Genomic DNA, 21,608 nt, shown 5'->3' with positions numbered 1-21,608 from the left:
TTATTATTATTATTATTATTGTTGTTGTTGTTATTATAACTGTGCATTAAGAAAAGTAAAAATAAAAATTAATGATTTGTTTTTTTTTATTATGTAATAGAGAGAACAAAAATTACATACCATATTTTTTTTAAATGTCATGTTAATTTTTTTTAGTTGGCTACCATGTCTTTATAACTTTATGTACGAAAACAAAGTATTGTATTCTGTCCTTGTAGTCAACAGCTGTTTAATTACTAACATTAAGCTTTTGAGTTCTGTCCGCATGCACAGCAATTTTCCAAAATCAATTCGAATGTGCATTGCAGTGCCATCTATAGATAAGAATGTGTATTATGTCATGCCTATGAGTACTCCAGTGTGAGCTGCATGGTGAAGAGGGAGGGTACTGTACCGTTCGTTTGAACGACTCTTCGAAAGGAACAAGAGTCAAAGAGAAGGCACGTATGAATGAACGACTCTGACTCATCACCACTGGTGAATGTTATTTCGGAACTGTTATTTGGAACATACCGTGCGTTTTTTTAAAGCGCTTCACTGAAGCGCTTCATGCCTTTGCTGCAGCAAAATGAGGGTCGAAGAAAAAACGTAAGTAGGTCAACTGACTGCAGAATGGTGGACAATTAATATTGGCTTCTATTTCTGCCGTAATAAATTTAACCCTAAAAGAACCAAACATGTTAAATAATTTCGACTTCCATGATAATGACATGGAATTATTATTACTAGACGATTTTGACAATAATAAACGTTGCAAAAGACCAAAACACACATTCCGCCATGATGGATCGTGCAGAAAACTCGTAAAGCGAAGTTCTGATTTGCTGCACGCTTGCTACAGCGCTGCAGCAGCGACGGTGAAGCAAATGTAATAAAAGAACGGTCTTGCTGCAGCGCTTTACGTCTTGCTTAAAAAAAACGCAAGGATAGTATTTTTTCGGAACCGGAACCATTGGAACTGTTCCGGGAAAAGAACAACTTCGCCCATCACTACCAAATACGATCTACATTCTAACCGTTGCTTACGAGATTACACAAGCTGGCGCATAGCGCTTGAAAAACGAGTCTGAAAGTGGTGTAATCTCGTAAGCAATGGTTCTAACAGTAACACGCAGACAGTGCTCTGCGGCCATAACTTGAACTGCGTCGATTTCAAGTCTGCAGTGGAAGTGGGAAAGCGTATAGGCACCGTGCAAGCTCCTCTGGTGGTGACTGTTGTTACTAACTGCGGGACAGCAGCGATAGAGTTGTGCTTGAAGCGTATGAATATACTTAACATCTCAGGTTAAATGATTAGAAATATGGATGATCCTAAAAAGCGGAAAGGTAATGCAAATTGCTGTGTTCTTGAGTGTAGTAATGCTTATAGGAACACACCAACCGATATTATTTTTATTCATTCCCAAAAGAGAAAACTGAAGCGCAACGACGCTAATTGTGGATCCATGCAGTACGCAGACGAAAGTAAATAAGGCTACACTGCTTGTAATCATAGTATTACTATATACTAGGCCTGGTATAAAAAATAGAATGTATATAGTATTATGTTTATAAATAACCATTAAGTTAACATCGACAGGAATTTATCATTTAAATTTCAAAAAGTACATAATTACTGAGTTTTCACATATATATTATGTATAATATTAGCAACAATAAATAATAATATACTTATTTTTAAATATATTCATATCGATATTTAATTCTTGATTTCAAGTGCTGAATGGACAGAACTACCAGACTTAATGGGAGTGAGATTTGTGGTTTCGAATACATTGTTAAAATTCTGCCAATTGAAACAATCATACCCGTAGAATCATAATAAGAAATATTTCCAATTCTATCATTTAAACCAAAAATAGCTACCATAGACAGTCGAAACGTCCCAAGATGTAGACCATACATATTATTTTTGCCAATTTTATTAGTGAATTTCATATCAAAAGCTTTCGACAAATTCTGTCCAAGAGTACGATTAGTAAAGAAAATCGTTACTCATATTTTAAAATTAAAATGAAAACTGGATTGTCGTATTCTGCTATGAGGGTGATGTTCGGAGTTAATCGTACAATTATAATTATAATGTATTTTTACCGCCACTTTAATGTTGTTGACATCCACAATGGTTACTGTAATTTTGGGTTTTGGCCTAGCAGAGAAAGTATTCAGGAAACAATGCCTGCAATATTGAAAAATGTAGAGTGACAATTAATTGTTAAGAAGTGGAACAGCCACCCAATGTGGATCAGATGGTGGCCTTCAAATCTAAATGCTACCGAAGCAGATCGAGTGACACATTCATAACAACTGATTGCAGATTATTGACTTTATTAGAAGGTGGTGATGAAGTCAGGTTTTCCCGGAATAATAACAAACCTCTCCGATAAAGGGATCCACCGTATCTGCACGATGATAAATTAAAAGCTGAAGAAGTCGAAACTACTTACAGCGTTGCCAGTGTTCGAATTCATGTTGAAAGGTGCATTCAGCGAATTAAAATATACAGTATAACATTTTACACAAACTATCAATTGAACTGCTTCCGCATGTTCATCATCTTGTTGTTTATTCAACTGTCCAAAGAGAAGTCTGAACCTCACAAGAGATACCAACAAGGCACCACTTATGAGGCAACTAGGCCAGAATATCATGGGGTAGGGTGGCAGTTGCTCTTCCCTTCCATTGCATATATCGCCGACAAGCTACATATTACACTAGTCAGACTTGAGATGCATACAAACAATATTGTTCTTCCTCTGACACATATCGTCAAGTGAGATGTACAGCCTGATAACAGATGTACATATCAGCCAGAACCTCAATCAGAGGTAGTATGTTGATGGTATTGTTCATTATGTGTTGTGTTTTAGAGAATTTGCAGTCGCCCATTATTCAGGAAGTGTAATTAAGACTACTTTTAGAATTAAATCACATTAAAATACGTAATTTATAGAGACATTATGCACCCAAATATTACACACGTCATGACATCAAATATAAGTATATCAATGTTTTCGTAATATGACTGTTCACCCTCATTCAATGGTCTGAAATCTGATTTAAATGCCAAACAACTTCACTGAATTTCAGGAACTCTGTAGTTAACATTTTACACTCCTCTAGCAGTACTGAACCTTCCACTGAGTCTATAAAATAATTGAAGACTGGAGATTGCTGGGTTTGCAGTGAAAGACCTACCCTTGGGCAGAACACTATGAATCAATGAGCCCATTCTTACCAATATTACAACTTTTTATCGGCAGAAGCCGCATTTAATTTATATATCGCACATGACTTGTGAATGACTGCGAGCCTGTAGTTAATTAGGAATTGAGACACTGCGCGGCGCCACCAGTACGATTTTGAGACCCATGCACGGTGCCTATAGTATAGCAGCCGGAGATGGTTTGACTGAAGCTACGGTTTGGCTACGACGAACTTCGTCGAACGAACATCGCCGACGATTGAAATCGCCAGCGGTCATCGTCAGAGAGTGGTTTCTTTACCGGCGAACTTCGTAGATGAATAGCAAATTGTTTTATATAGTTGACCATGTCTGATCAGCTGACATGTGAATGACAATATGATAACGTTATAACATAAGTTTTGCCTTGAAAAACAAGTACGGATCTTTAAAGTAGGTAATGTCATGTTTAGAAATAGATATACAGAGGGGTCTTTTAATTCACTGATCTTAAGACATCTTGAAAATGAACCCACCAATTTTAAGGAATATTTCAGACTTTCTCCCGAACAATTCCATTTTGTTTTAAGTTCAATTGAAAATTATATTTTAAAATTACCAACAACATTTATTCACAAACCAATAAGCCCAGTTGAAAGATAAGCATAACTTTAAGGTAAAAAGCAATTATATAAACACTTTATTTTTACTTTTTACAATGTTATTTTTTCATTTAGGACATTTATTTAGGAAATAATGCTACAAATAAAAAAAATAATGTGAGGAGGTTGTTGCACTTCTCTCCTTTGCTCGGAATTCCACTTCACTTACTATTTCATACTGAAACTTTTGCTTCAGTAGCTAAATCTGCCGCATTGTGTGTGTGTGTGTGTGTCCTTCAATTATGAATCGCTTTACTCAATTGTATTAACAGTTCTGGTTGTTACAAAATATAGATTTTGTTATTGTTTACGTTGGTTCATCTTTTTGGCTCATGTCGAACAGGAATTTGTGTTTAATCAATTACTATCTCGTCTTCATTAGTGGAAAAATTGCAGAACGATTTCTGTTTTACTGCCATTATGATATGTATGATGTATAAATCACATGTTATTAATTGATTTAATTCATGACCTACTGTAATTTTACAATTGGTTTCTCGGCGATCATCGCCAGCTTTTTGCCTCCAAGGCAAACGCCGACGATGTTCGTCGAGCCCAGCGATGTTCGTTGACGTTCATCGCCGAGAAACCAGGCACATTCATATCAACGGAACAGAATCCCAGCGAAGAACGCCAGCGATGATCGTCGTAGCCAAACCGTAGCTTGAGACTGTCCGTGCGTTTTTTTTTTAAGCGCTTCACAAGTAATATTGGCTTCCATTAAAGCAGTAATAAATTTAACCTTAAAAGAACCGAACATGTTAAATAGTTTCGGCTTCCATTATAATGACATGGAATTGTTTAGACGATTTTAACAATAATAAACGTTGCAAAAGACCAAAACATGCATTCCGCCATGATGGATCGTGCAGAAAACTCGTAAAGCGAAGTTTTGATTTGCTGCATGGTTGCTACAGCGCTGCTGCAGCGACGGTGAAGCAAATGTAATAAAGGAACGGTCTTGCTGCAGCGCTACGCACGGTATGTGTTATCTGTGACCACAATGGTGCGGTGGGTTAGTGTTGTTGGCGAGGTGGTGAATTCGTTCGTTATGAAGAGAGAGGAAAATGAAGTAGTGTATTAATTCACAAGATATACTCTGTCAGGATGTCAAAAATGCAGTAAGGTACGTTGTATTCAATTTATTATGCAGATAGAACTAAAGTATTGGACGAAAAAAGAATTACGTATAAGTATATATTTGGGAACAAAATAGTATTAGGTTAAAGGCATCATTTTAGTACTAACAGAGTTGAAAAGATGATTTTTATGTCAATGTTATCGAATACTCAAGTGTTTAATTTCGCAGTATGGTGTAAGGTGATACTGAAAGATGTTTTAATTAGATTTGACGTTAACGTACAACTCTCAATTAATTAGGCTATAAGAGTAATACTGGAAGTAAGAAAAATGAAAGAAATACAGGGATATATTCTAATATAAAGTTGAACATTTGTGAAAGTTTGTCAGTTATCGTTGTAAGCTATATATGAAAAAAATTACCTTTAACATTTTTGTTAGTTTGCTATTCACTTACACGACTCCTGTTTTTACACACCCTAAAAATTAAAATGTACATTCTATTTACGCATTAAAATATTCATTCTACTTAACTACCACTTAAATATTAAAATGTAGACTACGGTACATTATATTTACACATTAAAATGCTCATTTTACTTAACTACTACTTAAACTGCTGATTTTTCAGAAGATTGAATTTTTTAAGCAGGTTTTGATCCTAATTTTGCAATAAATTCCTGGCAAGTCCCGTTGAAGTTTTTTTTCTCGTTGCCAAACTTTCAGAACGGCCCCGAGGTTCACTCAGCCTCCTATAAAATTGAGTACCGGGTCTTTCCCGGGGGTAAAAGGCAGTCAGAGCGTGGTGCCGACCACACCACCTCATTCTAGTGCCGAGGTCATGGAAAGCATGGGGCTCTACCTCCATGCCCCCCAAGTGCCTTCATGGCATGTTACGGGGATACCTTTACCTTTTTACAAGAATTTCACAGAAGAAAACATTTTCTTGACTGAATATTATTTTCTGGAAGGGGAGATGTTACTTCGATCAAGTTCTGGAATTGCACATAGAAAATCAGGTCAATATAGAGTATCCACCAGCCACTGGACGAATATTGCACACTTTTATCACTGCCAAGGTGGCGCTATAAACCAATTTTCAATACTTTTATCACAACCATAACACATTTCAGTTCTTATTGTACTATAACCTATAGGCCTATAGAATTATTACTACACTAGGCTAACACAGTTAATATTTCACGAAACATGTAAAATATAATTATTGTGAAAGTCGCCATATTTTCTTCCTGGAATTAGTACGATCCACTTCCACTAGATAGCAACCGACGCGAGTGGCAGGGTCGGCAAATACACGAAAACGAAATTATACTTAAATGTAATTAATGTTACTACAGGTGTGTAATATTACATGACAGGTTAGGTTAGGTCTGTATTATGTGACATTTTAGGTTTTTTTATAGTAGGTTATTTTACAACGCTTTATCAACATCTTAGGTTATTTAGCGTCTGAGTTGAAGATGATAATGCCTGTGAAATGAGTCAGGAGTCCAACACCGAAAGTTACCCAGCATTTGCTCATATTTGGTTAAGGGAAAACCCCAGAAAAAACCTCAACCAGATAACTTGCCCTGACCAGGAATCGAACCTGGTTTCGCGGCCAGACGTGCTAACTGTTACTCCAAAGGTGTGGACAGATTAGGTTAGATTTGATTATTTGTGTAGTATTATTACTATGTTACATTAACGAAATATGGCCGTATTCTTCGTTCCCGCACAACGATTTTCGTATATAAGTAAGGTACGTATTTAGGGCGGGTCGGGTGGGCTTACAGCTCTCCCAGTGATCCCATCAATTTCTACTAATCAATACTACAAATCCAAGGCATTTTCAAGGTATTTTATCAAGTTCTTTAGTGGCTAGGACATAAGTAATATTTGCCGAAAATCATTTTCTCGGAGAAAATTGAAAAAAAAAAAAAAAAAAAAATTTAATCCATTTTGAGCAAAGAGTAGCATTCAGTGGCATAGCGAGGTTTCTGAAGCAGAGGAAGCAACCAAGAAACGAGTGTTAATAGTTCTTGTCATGTTGGAAGTGAAAATGGTCGAATTTGAAAGGGATTCTTGCGCAGATGGATTTCAAGAAAGGATTTTGGTGAATGTTACTTATGTCCCGCCCACTATAGGAGACATACGCCAGTTTTACACTAATCCAAAACATCTTGACTGGATAATAAAAGCCTAAACTAACCTAACCTAAGTGCGTCGGTGTCTATTCCAAAATCGGCAGAAGTCGCTCAACGCTCGTTTAACCAATATTCGTTCAGTGGGCGGTGGATACTCTACATTGACCACGTGCGTGGTAGTAATGGAAGTGCAGACGTTGTGGTTTCTAGTGAAGGAAAGGAATGTAGAGAGAGACATAAAAAATGCAATGTGATGTAGTCTACCTAATGTAAAGAACGCAAAACTTGTATTAATTCCAATTACCACTGGAATACAGTGAAGCACAATGATATAGACACGAAATTCCTATATTGTAACTTCGTTTCCACGTCGGCCATTATGCTGACAACATCTTACAACTTACACATGCTTTTAAGGAACCCGGAGGTTCATTGCTGCCCTTACATAAGCTCACCATCAGTCCCTATCCTGAGCAAGTTAATTCAGTCTCTACCATTATATTCTACCTCCCTCAAATCCATTTTAATATTATCCTCCCATCTACATCTCGGCCCCCAAAGGTCTTTTTCCCCTCTGGCCTCCCAACTAACACTCTGTATGTATTTCTGGATTTGCCCATACATGCTGCATGCCCTGCTCATCTCAAACGTCTAATTATGTCAGGTGAAAAATACAATGTGTGCAATTCTATGTTGTGTAACTTTCTCGTTCTCCTGTAACTTCCTCCCTCTTAGCCCCAGATATTTTCCTGAGGACCTTATTCTCGAATACCCTCAACCTCTGTTCCTCTCTCAAAGTGAGAGTCCAAGTTTCACAACCATGCAGAACAACCGGTAGGCCTAATGTAACTGTTTTGTAAATTCTAACTTTCAGCTTTTTTGAGAGCAGACTAGATGACAAAAGCTTCTCAACCGAATAACAGCCTTTTCCCATATCTATTCTGCATTCAATTTCCTCCCAAGTGTCATTTATATTTGTTACTGTTGCTCAAAGATATTTGAACTTTTCCACCTCTTCAAAGGATAAATTTTCCAATTTTTATATAATCCATTTCGTATTATGTTCTTGGTCATGATACATAATCATATAGGCCTACTTTGTTTTTTCGGGATTTATTTCCAAACCTATCTCTTTACTTGCTCCAAGTAAAATTCCCGTGTTTTCCCTAATTTGTGGATTTTCTCAATTCCAAACCCTCTCTGTTATCTGGAATTCCCTAATAGCATATTCTAGAGCAAAGTTAAAAAGTAAAAGTGGTAATGCATCTCCTTGCTTTTGCCCACAGTGAATTGGAAAAGCGTCAGATAGAAACTGGCCTACGAGTCATTCCACTTCAAATCACACAAAATTGTACATATTTTGACCTTCGTATTTATGATTGCATTTATAATATTTTTTACCAACTCTATGGATCTAATAAATCAACAAGTGTAATTTTATTTTCACCTAAGTCCACATGTTTTTAAAATATTGTATGTTAAAATTTGTTAAAAATGTCGCACAATGCAACATTTCAAGCATCATATTTCTGATGATACTGATGTTAAACATTTTTTTGAAAAATGCATTTAATAACTTAAATAATCGTCTTTTGTTATTTTTTTATAATTTTATTAAGAAATACAGATTTAATTACCAGAAACAACAATGACTGTTTACTACTTACAAATGGCTTTTAAGAAACCTGAAGGTTCATTGCCGCCCTCACATAAGCCCGCCAGCGGTCCCTATCCTGTGCAAGATTAATGAAGTCTCTATCATCATACCCCACCTCCCTCAAATCCTCAAATTTAATATTATCCTCCCATCTACGTCTCGGCCTCCCTAAAGGTCTTTTTCTCTCCGGTCTCCCAACTAACACTCTATATGCATTTCTGGATTCGCCCATACGTGCTACATGCCCTGCCCATCTCAAACGTCTGGATTTTAAGTTCCTAATTATGTCAGGTGAAGAATACAATGCGTGCAGTTCTATGTTGTGTAACTTTCTCCATTCTCCTGTAACTTCATCCCGCTTAGCCCCAAATATTTTCCTAAGCACCTTATTCTCAAACACCCTTAACCTATGTTCCTCTCTCAGAGTGAGATTCGAAGTTTCACAACCTTGCAGAAGAACCGGTAATATAACTGTTTTATAAATTCTAACTTTCAGATTTTTGGACAGCAGACTGGATGATAAGAGCTTCTCAACCGAATAATAACATGCATTTCCCATATTTATTCTGCGTTTAATTTCCTCCCGAATGTCATTTATATTTGTTACTGTTGCTCCAAGATATTTGAATTTTTCCACCTCTTCGAAGGATAAATCTCCAGTTTTTATATTTCCATTTTGTACAATATTCTGGTCACGAGACATAATCATATGCTTTGTCTTTTCGGGATTTACTTCCAAACCGATCGCTTTACTTGCTTCAAGTAAAATTTCCGTGTTTTCCCTAATCGTTTGCGTATTTTCTCCTAACATATTCATGTCATCCGCATAGACAAGAAGCTGATGTAACCCGTTCAATTCCAAACCCTGCTTGTTATCCTGAACTTTCCTAATGGCATATTCTAGAGCGAAGTTAAAAAGTAAAGGTGATAGTGCATCTCCCTGCTTTAGCCCGCAGTGAATTGGAAAAGCATCAGATAGAAACTGACCTATACGGACTCTGCTGTATGTTTCACTGAGACACATTTTAATTAATCGAACTAGTTTCTTGGGAATACCAAATTCAATAAGAATATCATGTAATACTTCCCTCTTAACCGAGTCATATGCCTTTTTGAAATCTATGAATAACTGATGTACTGTACCCTTATACTCCCATTTTTTCTCCATTATCTGTCGAATACAAAAAATCTGATCAATAGTCTATCTATTACGCCGAAAACCGCACTGATGATCCCCAATAATTTCATCTACGTATGGAGTTAATCTTCTCAAAAGAATATTGGACAAAATTTTGTACGACGTCAACAAAAGTGATATTCCTCGAAAGTTACCACAGTTGGTTTTGTCCCCCTTTTTAAAAATAGGTACAATTATGGACTCCTTCCATTGTTCTGGTACAATTTCCTTTTCCCAAAGAGCAAGTACAAGTATATAAATTTCGCTATGTAATGCACTTCCACCCTCTTGTATTAATTCTGCTGGAATTTGATCGATACCTAGAGACTTGTACTTTTTCAGATTTTCTATCGCAATTTCGACTTCTGAAAGTGTGGGTTTGGGTATAAATGGCTCAGCAGTTTGTATTTCAATTTCGTCCCGATCATTTCTATTTGGCCTATGTACATTTAGTAGTTGCGCAAAATAGTTTTTCCATCTGTTTAGGATTGATGGAGAGTCTGCAAGCAAGTCACCATTCTCATCCTTGATCACGTTTACCCTTGGCTGATATCCGTTCTTAAATTCCTTTATACCCTTATATAAATCTCGAATGTTTTTATTCTTACTATTTGTTTCTACCTCATTCAGTTTTTCCTTCAAGTAACCTCTCTTTTTATTCCTAAGTGTAGGACTTGCTTCCCGTCTTTCATTGAAATAATTATCTCTCTTCTCCTCAACTGGATCCTGTAAGAATTTCAATTTTGCCTGTTTCCTTCTTTCTACTACCATGCAACAATCTTAATCAAACCACGGTTTCTTTTTCTTATTTTCATAATAACCTATGCTCTGCTCAGCTGCAATTTTGATACTATCTCTGATATTTTCCCACACGCTATTAATATCTAATTCTTTCTGAACTTCGTCGGAACTTTCTAAAGTGGCAAACCTATTCGAAATTTCGACCTGATAATTTTGCTTCGCTTCCTCGTCCTTTAATTTCAAAATATTGAATTTAGTAATATTAACTTGTTGCTCTACTCGCTTGGGTACTGATAATCTTTCTCTTAATTTTCCAATCACCAAATAATGGTCAGAATTACAGTCTGCACCCCTGAAAGTTCAAATATCTACTATACTAGTATGTCTCCGTTTATCTATCAAGATGTGTTCTATTTGGTTATGTGTCAATCCATCTGGAGAAGTCCAAGTATATTTATGTATATCCTAATGGGGAAATGTTGTACTTTTGACAATTAAATTTTTCGATGTGGCAAAGTTGACTAATCTAACTCCATTGTCACTACTAATTGCGTATAGTCTCTCTTTTCCAATAGTTGGTCTAAAAATATCCTCCCGTCCTACTTTAGCGTTGAAATCCCCCAATAAAATTTTCATGTGATATCTAGGGAACTGATCAAAAGTATGTTCCAATTCCTCATAGAAGCTATCATTTATATGGTCGTCTTTCTCTTCTGTAGGGGCGTGAGCATTTATAACTATGATGTCGCACCATCTACTCTTAAGTATTAAATATGATAACCTGTCACTGATAAATTCGACCTTTTTTACTGCTGATTTTATTCTTTTATGAACAAAGAATCCTGTTCCTAATTGGTGATTATTGTTTCCTTCCCCATAATACAACAAGTAATCTCCTATTTGTGATATGCCATTCCCATCTAACCTAATCTCTTGTACTCCCACGAAGTCTATTCTATATCTAGCTAGTTCTTTTGCTACTAAAGTTACCCCTCCTGTTCTATAAAGACTAGTTAATGACTGTTTACACTGAAACAAAATAATCTACATACAAATATTTAGGCCTACATACGGAATACTAAATAAATTTTACAAGAGGAAGAGTTCATCCAAAGGGCTGGACTCAGGAAGAGTATCCAAAACACTCATTGTTCTGCGTTGAATTGCAATACTTAAATGTTGACGCAAATAAGTAGTGCAACGACGATCACCAGTAATGGAGATCAAAATATTTTCTAACTGAGTTTAATATAATTATTACAAATATTTTTTTTATGATTCAGTTTTTAAAAGTTAGATATCAATGTGAAATAGCCATATTAAAAATCTAAAAAAAATGCCTGCTAAGTGCCTTAAAGTATTCTTAATAATTCCAGAAAAAATCACAATGGGATCTCTAATAGTTTAATGGAAATTTAATAACTTACAAAACAATGTGTAGCAGACCAGTGGAGCAGCAGTGGTTGGGAAGCGTTGACCCCACGCTGGGAGATTTATAGGCATTGGAGGATCCAGTGAATGTTGCAACATTACATCCAGTACGGATCAAGTTACTCGAGGAAACACTGCTAACTTACACTTGTACTCACTTATTATGATATCTTCAAATATTTGTACATTTTGCATTTTAAACGTCTATTTTCATTCACACTACACTTTAAATTTTCACTTGTCTACCTACATCTCGAAAGAAAATCGGTTTATAAAGCTTCAGTTATTGACAAAGGAATGAAAGAGAGTAATTTTAATGCACCAGTTACTGGTTTTAGATTGTGATGTTGGCCTGCAAATTTTCAGTGTGGTTTTTTGTTCTTATTCAGGGGACAAAATATAAATGACACATTAGAAATGTTTTTTGTGCCCAATCAAACAGTTATTTTAGTGTTGTTATAGGACCTTGACTGGGTTGTAGACTGGCTCTTTTAGCAAGTCTTTTAACAGTTCGGCTGCTACTACACTATCAAAGTCCTTTGACACAGATCTTTTATAAAATATATATTATAAAGTAGGCCTATAAGGCAATATAATGGGTTTTCTTTTATGAAAATTTCATTGATAAAAGATATTTTATAAAATGCACGTGCATCTTGTTATCTTTGGTTTAAAAGATTTCTATATCTTGCAACAAATATGACAGAACTGGACTGTTGCTGCCACAAAAATTATGATATTGGAGTGTGAAAGAAAGTAAATGTTGTAAATAAATAATTTGTATAATAATAATAATAATAATAATAATAATAATAATAATATAATAATATAATAATATAATAATAATAATAATAATTTGTATAAGTTTTCAAGTCCTCCCATTGTAGCTCTTTCAATAAGTTCTGATGGATACCTATCTTACCACGTTTTGCAATCCATGATTTAACCCACAGGCGTTTCGTTTTCAGTAAAATGCTTACGTAATAATTGAACTAATTGCAGCTAAACAGGCATAATATTGTTCTTCATTCATGGTGTTATAAACTAAATGCATAAATATTACTTAGTATCAACTAATCATAAACTTAACGCGTAAATATTAGTATCAACAAATCCTGGGAACAGTGTTAACTGTTGTGGAAAAAGTGTTAGATGAGCTTTTGTTCTTAATTTTAGGTTATCTTTGATAAAATATGTTATAAAAGATTTTATGTATTGTAATACACCCCAAAATCCTATCTTTAATCAAAGAACTCTAATAATGAACTCACCAGTAATTGATCAGGGCCCAGTAGTTGACCAGATGGGAATGTTTTAATTAAAAATAAGTATTCCGGCAACACTGCAAAACATTTATTCAGTTATATATAATCTTTAACATCTCTCTGTTTCATTTGACAACAGTATAATAGGAAATTATGGTATTACAGAAAATAGGAAATTTGGGAAACAAAGCTTGTGTTTGCAGTATGGATTCAGATGGTGCTTGCTATTAGAGAAGTGTTATAGCAGGTGTACAGAAATCTGAACACAGCTCTGAAATATAATTATAGTATATTGAATGAATGCATATTTTGCCTTCTACATAAGTTATAGGAACTATGTATACACACATTTTCAGTTTTTATAGTTCTTGCGAGTAATTAGTGGGGGTGGTCATTAACTAGTTCTTAATTTTTATCAAGCACCAGTAGTTGACCAGACCAGACAACTACTGGACCAGTTTAAAATAAAGTGGTATCTAGTACTTAGTTGTCCATCACTTGCAAATGTGCTCCTGTCTTTTTATGTAAATTATGTAGATTGTATGTAATCTAAATGTGTGCAACTATTTATAATGGCTAGGTCAAAAAATGGAAAAAATGTCTTCAAATATATAAAATAGGCTTAATCCTAAAATAATGGAGTTAAGGATGCTCAAATGACTCTATTCCAATTCCGCAAATTGCAAGAAAATGTGAAATACTACATTCCAGCCTGACTAATAAGCTGGAGTCCACACCTGTGGAATAATGGTTAAGTGTCTGGCCGCAAAACCAGGTGGCCCGGGTTTGATTCCTGGTTGGGGCAAGTTACCTTGTTGAGGATTTTTCCGGGGTTTTTCTTCAACTCAATATGAGCAAATGCTGGGTAACTTTCGGTGCTGGACCCTGGACTCATTTCACCGGCATTATCACCTTCATCTCATTCAGACGCTAAATAACCTAAGATGTTGATAAAGTGCAGTAAAATAACCTACTAAAATAAATGAATAAAAATAAGCTGAAGGATAGAATGCCCCCTCCTAAATTGATGGTCACCATTGTTACCAAATTGTGTGCAGAAAATAAAATTCTTCTGTTTGCCTTGCTTATAAATGCAACACACACACATTCTACAACCTCCTGATATTTCTGTATTTGAGTTCTTAAAAACTTTATGGAAAAATGCAGTTGAGGATTTGCCATATGAGTATTAAGGATGTGCAGTATAAAAAACAAATTTTGGTCAGTCTCTATAAAGAGAATGTTCGATGAAAGAGCCACTCCAGAATGGTTTCTGTAAATGCGGCACCTTTCCATTTGATACAAATGCATTAGATTATTCTCAATGTATGAGTCTTGAGTTTGTGTGTGTTGATGGAAATGGAATTATGAACTTCAAACCAGCTAAGTTTAATGGGAAATATTTGGAATCGACTATGAAAGTTGGATGCACTGAAGAATTCGGAACTGTTGCAGCTAATGAAAAATGAATTGGAGATGACGTGGCATCTGAACTCTCCTACAATTGGTTAAAATTATGGGAAAGATGCATACAACCCAATAATTCTAACAACACTGCTGATGGTACCATATTGACTTGTCAAAAACAATAATGTTGAAGAAGCACAGCAAAATGGAGAAGAAATGCAGACTGAGGAAATGCAGCAGAAAAATGAGTTTACCACATGATATTACGAGTAACAAGTGGGTACAATATCATTAGGATTTAAATGTTAACAAAAAGAAAGAAATACTGAAGGAAGAAAGGAAAAACAAAGCAAGGAAAAGACAAGAGAAAAGAAACGGAAGTAATCAATGAAGGTCTGATAGCAAAAATCCTCTTAAAAAAAAAAAAAAAAAACCAAAGGTCTCTCGGTCAGATAACTCTGAGTTTGAGCTAGAATTCCAGACTTCATCATCGGACTCTGATGACATGTCTTTGGATATTTCTGATGAAGATAGCAAGAATCAAAGCAGTGGTGATGAGAATTATATGAAATACGGATCTTGGGGAATTGTGAAATATATAGCGAGGAAAACTTGTCATTTACTTTGTGGGAAAAGTGGTAAAGAAAGAGGAACAAGATTTTGATGTAATTGCTCAACAAGTGGCTGAAAATGTGTTCAAGTGGCCGGCACAAAAAGATACTGATACTATATCTCAGGATACAGTGCAGTGTATTTTTTCTGAACGCAGAAAAACTATAAAAAATAAGACACACTTATGGGATTCATATTTTCAGTTTTACAGGTTAACATCTTGGTTAGAATGTAAGTGCATTTTTATGTAATAGAATATAAGTGTATCATCTGTGTTAAAATAGCTATATCTAATTTGTTTTAGTAGTGGTCAACTACTGGTCGAAAACTGGTCATTGCAGTCAACTACTCGTATTTTTGTAAGCCGCTGGTTTAAAAATAAATTTCATAATGTTACATTGCTTTAAACAAATATTGAATAGCACCATTGCTTTTGTGAACATTTTATTATTCTTTTACTGTAGAAATCTTTTCCTTGTGACTTTATCTACAAATAAAATGGAGATTTAAGAAACGAATGTTTCTTAACTGGTCAACTACTGGTGAGCTCACCCCTATCAACAAATCCTCAGAACAGTGTTAACTGTTGTGGAAAAAAGTGTTACATGAGCTGTTGTTCCTAATTTTAGGTTATCTTTGATAAAATATGTTATAGAACATTTTATGTATTGTAATATACCCCAAATCCTATCTTTAATCAAAGTACTTTAATAGTGTAATAGCAGTCTTTCTCCAATGCCATCACATGGACCTTTACCATGAGACATTGGAAAGAAGTGCCATTCAGCGCTAATTTCATAATTGTCTTCATAGGTATTTTTAAAATTCTCTTTGTTTTTGTATTGTAAACTTGATCCATTGAAAAGTAGGTATTTTTTTTTTTCATATCGTTGAATTCTTGTTTTAAGAAATTGATTGCTTCGGATTGAAAACAGTGAAAGGAATCGGTGTCATGTTTCATGCTTTCTGAGATGACAACAATACTTTTGTGACAAATTTCTGTACCTTCTTTGAAATATACTACAAAAGGATGTATTGTGGCTTGGCAGTTGTTCCAATGCATACCTTGCACTGAATCTTGTATTACAAAAGAATAACTTTCAGAAAAGTCTGCAATAACTATGTAATTTTCAGGTTGTACATTTTCTTTTAATTTCGTAAAACTTTTCGCATGCAGTCTTCTAGCACAAGTGTACTACACAGGCCTATGGCTGCAAACGGTTCATTAGCTGGGGATCAAGAGCACGTGCATGCCTCTGGAAAATATATTGTTCCAAATGTATGTACGCAGATTCCAGATTTTTAAATGCAGTAGTTTACAGATAATACATCAGGGAACAAGTATATATATAATTTCTTTTCAAAACAAAATTACTACATTAAATAGCCAAGTTAAAAATCTGAAGAAAAAAAAAATATATATATATATATATATATATATATATGTATATATATTTTTTTTTTCAGATGTTTAACTTGGCTATTTAATGTAAGTAATTTTGCTTTGAAAAAGAAATTATTAAAAAATTAGGCCAAATTTTAAATTTATTTGTGATAGGCCTAAAGTATTGTATTTAGTCTTTCAAATGCGCCAAATCTCACTATATGTAGACACAGAATTGTAAGAGAGCCTATCAGTGCATGCATAATTTGGATAATTTCAAATAGAAATACAGAAATAATTAATAATTGTGAAAATAAAACAATACATGTCTCCTTGACATGGAATTCATAAAAAAAAATCGTGTTTTGTTGCCATGTGATTTGATGTGGAATGACTCATGTATGTCTGTCTGGTGTCTGGATGTTTGTTACCTTTACACACGATAATAGCTGAACCGATTTCTATGGAATTTGGAATATAAATTAAGTTCGTTCTAACTTAGATTTTAGGCTATATGCCATTCAAAATACCTCATTTAAAAGGGGGGTTATAAGGGAGCCTCAATAAATCGAAATACCTCTCTTATTATTGATTTTCATAAAAAATGTTACATAACAAAAGTTGCTTTTAAACAATTTCCGATAAGTTTTATTCTATGCAAAATTTTGATAGGACTGATATTTAACAAGATACACGAGTTTTAAAATAGCAGTGCTTTTTATGTCATTGCCATCTCAGGTTAATATACGAGCAACAAAAATAAAACAAATGACTCTTCATTTATTTAACGTGGATTTGGACAACAACTGGATTAATATTCATTTAACAACCATTTTTATATGAATGATATTCATAATGTGTTTATAAGACACTAAATATTTTTATAAACAGGGAGTATTTGTGTGTTTGTATGAGGCAATCTTAAGAAACTATTTAATCGATTTGGATAGTTCTTTCATCATTGGAAAGTGTAGTTCCTTTAGATGGACATAGGCTTTATGTCGTTACAGAAGCTCCAGAATGAATCGAGGACTGGGCTCAAATGCATAATAAGGTATGATTAAAACAGACTCTTACACACAGAAAACTTGATATACTGCCGAAACTAATGATGGATGAGTGATATGTAGTTAAATTTGATGCTATTAGAAGGTAATAAACTTTTTTGCCTGATTTGCGTTGTATTTATTTATGAACCAATGATAGTCAGGGATGGAATAATTTTACAAATATATTGTACACGTGACATATACATATTAAGTATTAATTATTCAATAAGATAATGGTACATATTTTTATTTCTTAATTACATATTTGGACATTTGGATGAGCTATAGTAATGTATATTTAAACTTTATTTGATCCATGTAAAATATTACTTTTACTACATTTTATTTTTTGTCCATGGAATATAATCGTATTTTTACGAATGTTGTCGTAAAAGGCAAGTAGGCCTATTTCACCTGGACCAAAAATAAAAAGAAATTGAGTAAAAATTAGTATTTTACCTTGAAGCTGTTAATTCCCTAGATTATTATCCAAGTCATTTTACAAACTGTCATGAAATGGCATTCTTTTGCTCATCATGTACCCACATTTGTTTCCTGTGGTTCTTAAAATAATATTTATGCACCATGTTAACTTCAGTGTGTTTTTATTTATGTAAACAAAGATGCGCAATGAGGCCAACACAAAAAATTATCTTTGTACACAATCCATGCTATATTCATATTGTTTTGGAGTGGCTTAATAAGGAATGTATTCAAGACTAATTTAGAAACATGTTAAATGAATTATTCTTGCACCAAAAACTGATGGTCTCTGAACCAAATAGATTTATTTTATTTATGTAATTACTTTATAATTCCATCTGGTATTATATGACGTTATGTCTGAGATACCTATTGTTAATTGTTTTTACTCATAAAAACCATAACAGAATGAGTATTATAAGATCTCACGCTCAGAGGAGTGGAGTTCAAGATTCGGAGTGGCCTACAAAATTATTCAGTATGAAGTGTTGTGCACTATACAGAACTGTTACCTTGTTATGTAGGATGGACATTAATAAATAATGTGTCCCATTTTGTAGGTTCTATATACTAGAGAGCATTCACTTACATAATGTAGATCGACCGGGTGACGTGCAACTGGCACGAAGGCCATGCAACATGCGGCAAATCGTCTCACGCATGCTCGGCAGTTTTATTATTACTGAACTTAGCTTGAATATAAGAGGTGTTGGAAATGATTGATGACCTTCTGCTGCAACACATCTCTGATATCTTTTAAGGATTTAAGAATTTTAATGGTTTCATAGAGACACCAATTTTTTGCGTGAGATGTTTTCATGAGGTGTGTTCCAATCTTTCTCATATTTCATCCAGTTTTTCCACCAGTAAGTACACAATGTGATCTTTTGCTGCTTTTATTCAATACTGACTCAGTTTCTCCAAATGTTTAACGAGGTTGCATATAGTGTTGACATGTGGAACAGTAACATTAGAAAATCTTCTTGCAAATCATCTTTTTACCTTTCCGCAATCACTCTTTCCTAATAAATCTCTACTATGAAAATCCTTTGCTCTAATGTATAGTGAGGATCACGTAAGAGCAGTTCCTAAAAGGCTAATTTGGCCGTCTCTTCAGTGTTGCCAACTAATATCAGATATGACCAAAGAGGATAAACTCACAATGCCATGTACAATAATAATAATAATAATAATAATAATAATAATAATAGTAGTAGTATTATTAACAATAGCGATGTCTTGCTTATTTACTACATCTCATCTTTATGTTGGGAGGTGTTTTCTAAATAGTTCAATAATTTGTGAAAGAGTAGGCCTATATTTTTCCTCCTGGACCTCTCGCACATTATGTTGGAAATTAGTAGATTAATATGTTCTAATATTAAATGTATTTTGTCTGACAACATGAATTTCATTGCTTTGACTAAACAGTTTATAATTCACAAGACCTAACCTAAAAATGTATTTGTTTAATCACTTGAAATGATTAGTACAAACTCCAAAAACTGAGTGCCACTTTGAAATGTATGCTTAAGAATATTTACTTACTCCTAATAATTTTGCTTTTCTAGTTATAATTACAGTCTCCGTGCACATTTTCTGTCGATCACCCAAGTGCATGTATCACACCATATGTTAGTTCTATATTTATTTACACTTATGTGACTATAATCTTGAATTGTAACCATAACGCAACATATAAAATAAATATTATATATTAATATAATACTGATATTAATTAATTATTTGTATGTTGGAATTTCACTAGCTTCCAGTAATCAGCTCAGAAATGTAGAACAATTTGAATTTTCAGAATTTGCACTGCCGACAACAGCTGTTCCTGCTGCCAACATAACATTTAGAAAATCACTACCAGTTGTAATATTTCTCAGTATCGAAATTCGAAACGAAGTTTGTAAAAGAAAATTCAACCATCAAACTAGAAAATCACGATAATCCACTAGTATATGTAGTAATGGGGGAAAAATGGTTAGGTTTCACCCTTAGGGTATTAAGTAAGCTGATCTGGACAGTAAATTTTAAATTTATGTAGTGCTATGTGAATGAGCTAATCTAAACACTACACTAACACAATCAGAAGAATAACACGCAATCTAATGTCAACACAGCCACTCTAACATATTTACTGAAATAAACTGTCGAGAGTTCGGGAGATGGTTTACCACGGGTTGCTAGGCCTTCGTGCCAGTCGACCTATAGATGACCTGTAGATGACACCACGCGATTATGTCTTGCTCTACCGAGAATCATGGGATACAGCACTCAGACTCCGCTGCCTGCTAGAGGAGCAGTAGTGCATGTGTGTTTTGAATTTGATTTGTGTTTCGTTCATTTAATGGATAAGTATATGTTGGACATTAATAATTTCAGGGAGTGTTCTGTAAGAAAAGATTTTATACGTTAACGTTAGGCAGGCCTGTGCTGTACTTGAAAATGCCAAAACAAAAGTCTCAGTTATAACTGAAACACTTCTGCCCAAAAGCAAAACAAAATTCGGAGACTTAATAAGAATGAGGAAGAACGGAAGAATCATTTTTGAAATAACTATGCAAACATTTCTGTGGTTTGAGCAAGAGAAACTAATATTGAACGTTTTGATTAGCTTGCCAATAAGAGAGTTCGAACTTACCAAGGTTGAAAAAGAGAAAACAGTGCTGGAAGTTCTCAGAGAATTAACAAACAACGAGAGCGTATTGCTAGAACTAGACAGCATAGTCGAGAATTAATACGCATGTTAATATGGTAACATTCCATTACAATTTAAATATCGATTATGCTCATTTTAATGATATTCAAATAGGTATGGATAAAATGAAACGCAAAAATGGAGTAATGGACCAAACGAATTATGTTGTGCTGCTGGAAACGTTATTTCTGGTACTCAAGATCCCCCATAACCATTTAAAAACTTACTTATAGTAGTACATTCATTATCAACACATGTGAAATGAAACTTAGTTGGTTGTCAGCCATCTTATCTTAAGTTTATTAACAAATGTTGCCAATTTACAAATTCATAATGAAAAGTTGACACTAACAACAATTAAAGATGAAATTTACCTAACATACCGCCACACCAAAAGGCAGTAGCTTTTTGCAAGGATTAATTACAGGAATTAGTGTAGCAGTTACGTCGAAGTGAAAGTCTAATACAATGTTCTGACTATGTTTCACAGTCACTACTAGTCAGGTTTCGGTAACACAATTTGTTGCTAGGACGTATGATGACACTGGAACTGGTTTTGACAGTAGCCACCCTGGCAAGACCGTCATCGCCGAGATGGACCATTTCTACCAAGCCTCTTCTT

At 34.5% G+C, this 21,608-nt stretch overlaps 1 protein-coding gene across 11 annotated transcripts in view; it reads left to right on the top strand.

The window, feature by feature from the left end:
• Nucleotides 1-4,573: 4,573 nt before the first annotated feature.
• Nucleotides 4,574-21,608, top strand: part of Pi3K68D (phosphatidylinositol-4-phosphate 3-kinase catalytic subunit Pi3K68D) — a 987,208-nt gene continuing 970,173 nt past the window's right edge. For 3 of the 11 annotated variants that reach the window (XM_069831125.1, XM_069831121.1, XM_069831116.1), the window contains exon 1: nt 4,578-4,972. The gene's annotated coding sequence lies outside the window, so the exon portion shown is untranslated. Of the gene's footprint in view, nt 4,973-17,757; nt 17,802-21,608 lie in introns of all 11 variants that reach the window. The other 8 variants (XM_069831124.1, XM_069831120.1, XM_069831117.1 and 5 more) reach the window with 7 other exon arrangements.

The sequence above is a fragment of the Periplaneta americana genome, chromosome 7 (assembly GCF_040183065.1).
Source record: "Periplaneta americana isolate PAMFEO1 chromosome 7, P.americana_PAMFEO1_priV1, whole genome shotgun sequence".
NCBI classification, from domain to species: Eukaryota; Metazoa; Arthropoda; class Insecta; order Blattodea; family Blattidae; genus Periplaneta; species Periplaneta americana.
This window is presented reverse-complemented; position numbering and strand designations above follow the sequence as displayed.